The sequence below is a fragment of the Pteronotus mesoamericanus genome, unplaced genomic scaffold (assembly GCF_021234165.1).
Source record: "Pteronotus mesoamericanus isolate MK-2021 breed Mesoamerican mustached bat unplaced genomic scaffold, CSHL_Meso_final contig_27, whole genome shotgun sequence".
Lineage (NCBI taxonomy): Eukaryota > Metazoa > Chordata > Mammalia > Chiroptera > Mormoopidae > Pteronotus > Pteronotus mesoamericanus.
In genome coordinates, this window is record NW_026555115.1 from 10,514,050 (window position 1) to 10,521,850 (window position 7,801).

At 34.2% G+C, this 7,801-nt stretch overlaps 1 non-coding gene across 1 annotated transcript; it reads left to right on the forward strand.

Annotated features, from left to right (window-relative positions):
• Positions 1 to 1,277: 1,277 nt before the first annotated feature.
• LOC129071876 (U6 spliceosomal RNA) lies at positions 1,278 to 1,379 on the forward strand. Its single transcript, XR_008529302.1, has one exon. It is a non-coding gene; the product is annotated as a U6 spliceosomal RNA (small nuclear RNA).
• The last annotated feature ends 6,422 nt before the right edge of the window (positions 1,380 to 7,801 follow it).

A 7,801-nucleotide genomic window follows, 5' to 3' on the forward strand; every position in this document is an offset into this window, starting at 1 on the left:
CTTTTCCAAGGAGTCCTAGTTTATCTTAGTAGGAAACTGTTTAGAGAAAGTATTCTGGGCATGAAGGGTGTTTACTACTATTGGATCAATGATTGTTTTTAGGACCTTTCCATGGATAGTGTAAAATATTTTTTTAAAACATGGTTTTGTATGTTTGTACTGATACTTTAAGCTCTAATTATTCACATCATAAGTATTGATTTTCCTTATTTCATACCACACACTAAAAACTTTATAATAATATTAACACTACTAGAAAAGATGTTGGTTTGTGTGGCAATTTTTTATACTTTTAGAGACTATGCCACTGAGTATAAACATTAAAAAAAATTACTGTTTATATACCACCTGGAATAGCTTTTCTGCACATTATACAATCAAACAAATGCTCAGTTTGGGTCATTTGCTTAATTATTGTTTATTTTCAGGGATGGCTTTTAAACTTAATTTTATTATAATTGTGTTAAATTTTTACAGAATAAAGTTAAATGTACAGAGCTAGGTATATGCAAAGAAGAACAGTTTTCTCTTCGCTGTATTCCCTCTCTTATCCTATCAGTAGTTGTATTAAAAAATTGTCATAACATATATTATCACAAAGAAATATGTATCTTTTGGGAGCTATCTTTTGGTATTAGGAAGCTTTGCAGTTTTTAATTGGTATCTTGATAGATATATAACTTTTAAAATACTACCTTTAGTCCTTCATTTATTTTAGCTGTTGTCTGCTGTTTCTTACTTAGAACAGTAATGGAATTAAATGGAAATTTCTCCTTCTTTTTTCCTGTTTTTCCTTCCAGTGTCTGATTGGATATAATATACTTTTATTCCCAACTAATCCCTGAAAGGCAATAATTAAACTTATTTATACATTTTATATATTACTCTATTCTACCCCCTATTTTACAACAGTTTTATTGAGATATGTTATGCACCATACAATTCACCAGTTTAATGTGTACAGTTCAGTGGATTCTAGTATATGCACAGAACTGCCAAAATTCACCAGTCTAATTTTATTTATTTATTTATTTAGTAGTTTCTCTGTGTTCCCCAAAGACTTTTTTTTTGTTTTTTATATTTTTTTCTAGTTTAACATTTTATTGTATATCATTACATTTTATTGTAGGTTTTGCTTACACTAGGAGGTTACTCCCAATTACTCACATTTCTATTTGATGCATTAAAAAAATTGTAAATTAAAAATAAAGAATAGAATCCAGGCGTTCAACAGGCGTTTCTCTCTTCATGGTCTGGCACAAAGATTTGTGTCATGTTTGCTTTGGCAGCACTTATACTAAAATTGGAAAGATACAGAGAAGATTTGCAAGGCCACTATGCAAGGATGACATGCAGTTCATGAAGTGTTTCTTATTAAAGGGCTGGCTTTAGCTCAAATGGTTACTTCATCATGGCAGACAATACAGAAGAGTTCTTAGAAGTTTTCTAAGGCTGTGTTCATTCTTGATCTGCACTCTGTATCTCAGACAGCACTAGTATTCATCACATGACTCATGTTTCTGTTCACTTGGAGATTCTCAAACCTGTAGAACACAAGTCATACAGTAGGCTACACATGTATGTCCTAGGTGGAACATGTTTTTCTGCCTGAAAGAATACCTGACAGAGAACTGTGTGAAAGATGCTATTTCTATTTCAAAACTTATACAATTGTACTGATCCCTTAACTGTGTTCTGCATCAATGTGCTTTTCATAGTTCTGTAGGAATGCAGTCCTTCCTGACCTACACTTTACTTCTGATGTCACTAGCATTCATTTCATCCTGAAGAAAGTATGTGTATTTGTCCCAGACTTTGTAGAAGTGTTTCCTGAAAAATTAACCCACTTGGTATGAAATGGTATTAGTACAAAGTGGTCTGAAGTGTTTGAACACTTCAAACAGTTTTTCAGTGGGAAATGCTCATTGTGGACCATCACACATCTCATGTTAATATTCACTTCGATATTCAAAAAACTATAGAATACGAGTGATGGAGCAGACTCAACACACATGCCCTAGCAGGAATATGTGTTTCTGCTTGGAGGAAACTACAGAAAACAGTATGCAAGATGCCTATTCCATCTCAAAACTGATGGAATGGTATTAATTCACTGACCTCTTCTCTATAGAAAAGTGTTTTTAGTACCTCTCTGAGAATAGATTCATTGATGAACTGCACTCTCTATCTCCCATAGCACAAGTATTCATCACATACTGAAATGAGTATGTGTATTTGCCCAGAAAATTAATAGAAACTTTTGCCCAAAAACCCCCTTCATACAAAATACATTTAGCATTTCAGTCCCCAGTAAAATATGCAAGCACTGCAAGTCTAGTTTTTACACTAAATTATTTCATACCAAGCATGTATTTTCAGCACCATTATTTAAGGAATTTCTAGGCCAAACACATGTACTCAGCAAACTCTGTTAGCTTGTTTTTAAATAGAATAAGCGAATTCCACACATTTTCTGTAATGATTCTGTTGTGTGGATACAATTATGTCATGTAGAACCTGCATGGACAGGCAACTACATGACTTGTACACTACAGGTTTCTGAGTATCAAAGTGCATATTAAAAAAAGAGTCCACTCTCAGTCCCAAACATCAATTTCCATCAAGAAAACACAAATGAAACTTGCGAGCACTGCAAGACCAAATTGTACTAAGATTATTTCATACCAAGCTGGTTTTATTAGAAGACATTTTTAAGAAGTTTCTAGGCCCAATACACATATTCAGCCTAGTATGTGAGCCTGTTTTTAATTAGAAGAAGCAACTTCCACACATTTTTTAAAGAATTTCTGCTAGGAGAAAAACTTGTATCTTGAGAATATGCATGGAAAAGCTACTGTGTGCATTGTACAATACAGGTTTGTGAGTATCAAAGTGTATATAAACATAAGAACCCACTTTCAGTCCTCAAAGTACACTTCCTTCAAGAAAACACCAGTGAAACATTGGAGCAGTTGAAGACCAGATTGTACTAAGATACCTTAGCACCAAGCAGGTTTCTTTTTTTAATTTTTTTTTATTTTTATGTTTTTTTTTGTACAATGTCTTTTGGTTTTTTATTTTTTTAAAAATTTTTCCAAAAAATTTGTCTCTGCCTTCCCCCTACCACTTTCCCCTGCCCCCTCCCCCCTCTCCCTCCCTCTGTCCTTCCCCACTTTGGTTTTGTCCATGAGTCCTTGCTATATGTTCCCTGATTTGCCCCTTCCCTTCCTTTTCCCCTGCTTGTTTCTTTTCCCCTCTCTTGGTTTCTTTTCCTTTCAGTGTTGCTGGTCTTATTTTCCTTGCATCTTTGTTTTGTTGGTTAGTTTCTGCTTATAGGTGAGATCATATGGTATTTGTCTTTTGCCCCCTGGCTTATTTCTCTTAGCATAATGCTCTCTAGTTCCATCCATACTGTTGCAAAGGGTAGTAGTTCTTCTTTTCTTTCTGCTGCGTAGTATTCCATTGTGTAAATGTACCATAATTTTTTGATCCAATCATCTACTGATGGGCATTGAGGTTGCTTCCAACATTTGGCTATTGTAAATTATGCTGCTATGAACATTGGGATCCAAGGTTCTTTTGAATTGGCGTTTTGGGATTCATAGGGTATAGTCTCAGCAAGAGAATCACTGATTCGATATAGCAACAAGAAAAATAAAGTACCTAGGAATAAATTTAACCAAGGAGGTAAAAGACCTGTATGCAGAAAACTATACAACGTTGAAGAAAGAAATTAAGGAAGACACAAATAAATGGAAGCATATACCGTGTTCATGGATTGGAAGAATTAATATCATCAAAATGTCCATACCACACCAGTCTAATTTTAGAATATTTATGTCACCTACAAAAATACTTTATACCCATTTGCAGTAATTTCCCTTTACCCTTCTTTTGTCTATATAGATTTGTCTATTGAGAAATTTTCATATAAAATGAATCATATGTCTGTTGCCAGAAGGGCAGGGCAGAGAGATGAGTAGAAAAGTTGAAGGGGATAATAATCAACAATATTGTGATAAGTTTACATGGTGAGAGATGATTATTAGACTTAGAGTTGTGATCAACTCATAATATATATAAATGTCAAGTCATTATGTATAACTGAAACTATTATAGTATTGTATGCCAAGTATGTGTTAAAATATAGATTAAAAACATACAATAAAAATAAAAGGAATCATAAAATACATGTTTTTCTGTGGCTGGTTTCTTTCATTGAGCATAATGCTTTTAAGGTTCATCAGTGTTACAGCATGTATTTGTACTTCATTCATTTTTGTTGTTGAGTATTTCATTGTATGCATACGTGTGTGTGTGTGTGTGTGTGTGTGTATACACTCTACCTTTTGCTTATATATTAATAACTGATAGACATTTGGTTTTGTGCTAAGATGTAAAATGGTCCTCTTAAATATGTACACTTCCAAGTTTCTGGAACTTGTGTTACAGAAGAAAGGATCTTTGTACATATGATTAAGGATCTTGAGATGGGGGTTATCCTGGATTATAGGTGGGCTTCAAATGTGAGCACATATATCCTTGTAAAGAGAAAGAGGGATATTTCTCTCTCACACACACACACACACACACACAGAAAAGAAGGAATGTAAATTGGAGCAGAAAGACATTTGTAGATGTTGGTCTTGAATACTGAAGTGATGTGGCCACAAGTGAAAAAGATGTTGGCAACCACCAGAAGCTGAAACAGAAGAAATGCAAATTCTCTTCTAGGGAATGCAACCCTGCTGACACCTTGATTTCAGCTCAATGAAACTAGTTTCATACTTTGGGAATCCAGAACTATGAGAGAATAAATTTCTGTTGTTTTAAGCCACCAAGTTTGTGGTAATTTCTTATAGCAACCACAGGAATCTACTACATGGTTGTTTCCACTTTTGAACCATTATAAATAATGCTACTGTGAACATTCCTGTACGAGTTTTTGTGTTGACATGCTTCATTTCTCTTATGTACAAGTGTTGTGTCAAGGAGGGACTGAGCAAAAAGGAAAAAAGACTCTGGGACATGGACAACAGTGAGGTAATTACTGGGGGAAAGGGGAGCATATATAGTAATGGAAAAATATAATAAACATTATATTAAAAAAGAAAAATTATTTTAATTTTGCTTTGCATATACCTGGGAGTGAATTTCTTGGTCATGTAGTAACTCCATATTGAACATTTGAAAGAATTGTAAACTTTTTCCAATAAGTCTTCACAATGTTATATCTCAACCAGCAATGTTTGAGAGTTCCAGTTTCTCCAAATTCACTCTAATGAATTTACTTAATTATTTGTTTGTTTGTTGTCACTACAGTAGGTGTGAAGTAGAATCTCATTGTGGTTTTTCATTTGAATTTTCCTAATGACTAATTATGTCAAGCGTATTTTTACATGATTATTAGACATTTGTGTTATTATATAGAGATATATCAATTACAGTTATATGCCCCTATTTAATTAAGTTATTTATGGTTTGTTATTGAGTTGTAAAAGGTTTATAAGGATAGGAATGATTTTTTTGTGTATGTATATACACAATAATTTGTAAATAATTCCTTTTATTTTATGTCATCTTTTAACTTTCTTGATGGTGTTCTTAGAATCACAAAATTTTTAGTTTTTAAAAATTTCATTTTGCAATTACAGTTGATATATATTATTTTCAGGTATAAAATATAATGATACATTTATATAACTTATGAAATGATTACCCCAATAAATCTAGTACCCATCTGGCACTGTACATAATTATTATAATATTATTGACTATGTCCCTTATACTGTACTTTACATTCCCATGACTGTTTTAATAACTGGCAATTTGCACATTTTAATCTATTACCCTTTTTCACTTATCCTTCCCAACCTCCTTCCATCTGGCAGCCATCAATTTGTTCTATGTATCTATGAGTCTTTTTCTGTTGTGTTATTTGCTTATTCTTTTTAGATTCCACTTATAAGTGAAATCATACAGTATTTGTCTTTCTCTGTCTGACTTATTTCACTTAAAATAGCACCTTCTCAGTTTATCCAACTTTGTTGCAAATGGCAAGATTCACTGTTTTTTAAGACTGAGGGATATCCCACTGTATATACAAGGTAGGGCAAAAGTAGATTTACAATTGTTCACATGGAAAATAATGCAATAATTAATAAATAACCATTCAATAATAAATTCTGTGTTTCACATACTCATAACCATAAAATTATTTTTGCCTTACTCTGTATGTATATACCACCTCTTCATTATCCATTCATCTATGAATAGACACTTAGGTTGCTGCCATATGTTGGCTATTGTAAGTAATGCTGCAATAAACAGAGACATACAAATATCTTTTTCAATTAGTGTTTTGAATTTCTTTAAATAAATATCCAGAGGTAAAATTGCTGGTCCTTCTTTGTCTCTTGTTATAGTTATTTTAAAATGTATTTTCTGCCCTTGCTGGTGTGGCTCAGTGGATTGAGTGCCAGCCTGAGAACCAAAGGGTCGCTGGTTTGATTCCCACTGTAGGGCACATGCCTGGGTTGCAGGCCAGGTCCCCAGCTGGGGACGTATGAGAGGCAACCACACATTGATGTTTCTTTCCCTCTCTTTCTCCTTCCATTCCTCTCTCTAAAAGTAAATAAATAAAATCTTAAAAGAAAAAAAGAATTTCTTGTTAAAAAAAATGTATTTTGTCTGATGTAAGCATTGCTAACCCAGCTTTATTTGTTTTTTCAGTTTCCATGAAATATCTTTTTTCATCTCTACTCTTAGTCTGCCTGTGTTTTTCAGTCTGAACATAGTCTCTTGTACACAGGATAGGTGTGGGTCATATTTCCTTCTCCATTCAGCCTACCCAAGTCTTAATTGCAGCATTTAATTCATTTACATTTAAAGTGATTATTGATGATTATGTATTTATCACCAAATTATTATTCATATTTTTATTTCCTCCTCCCCTTCTTCTTCTCCCCCCACCTCCTCCTTTTTCTTCTTGTCCTTTTAACACATCTTGTTATACTAGTTTGGTGATGAGGAACTACTTTATCTTTTTATTGTCTGGAAATCTCTTTATCCCTCCTTCAAATCTAAATAGTGGTCTTCCTGGGTAGAGTAATCTTGGTTGTAGGTCCTTGTGTTGTGGGAGGCTTGGTTCTTCTTGCTGACATAGTAGAGAGTTATAGAGCAGCAACCCTATTAGTATAGAAGCAAATTTTATTAGTGATATGTTTTTATGGAAGAGAATGGGCCTAGCTATGGTGTGTGATATAATTTGTGTGGTGGGGTGAGGGAATTACATATCGATTTGGTGGGAGAAGGTGGTGCATACTCTAAGGAGGCTGTGACCTCCTAAGCATAAGTATGGGTGGAGGTCTGTTAACTCAGATTGTTATCTTGCTCCAGATCACCTCTTGTTATTCTGTTAAAAACAGTTATGTGGCCAGAGGCAGTTATTCAAAGTTATTTATGAGCTTTCTCTGTAGGTACTATGGTCCCCTACCCACTCCTCCTCCTTCTCCTAAACTTCTCCCTAACATTTTCCCCCTCAGTCATTAGAAACCCAAACCTTTGAGGGCTTTGGGGAAACAACCACTCTGGCTACTTCCAGGTGTAAAGGGACTTTGAGACTTCTTTGGATTCTATCCATTAGTTAACTGTCAATCAAAGGAAGCAGAAGGAAGTGTCCATCCATTGGCCCATGATAGGTTTGTGGAGCCTCGGGTCCCTGGAGTTGTAGTTGTTCATGAGGATCATTTGCAGCTTTATGGCCCCTATTCTAGAAAAGATAAACTCAGTGAGTTGATTA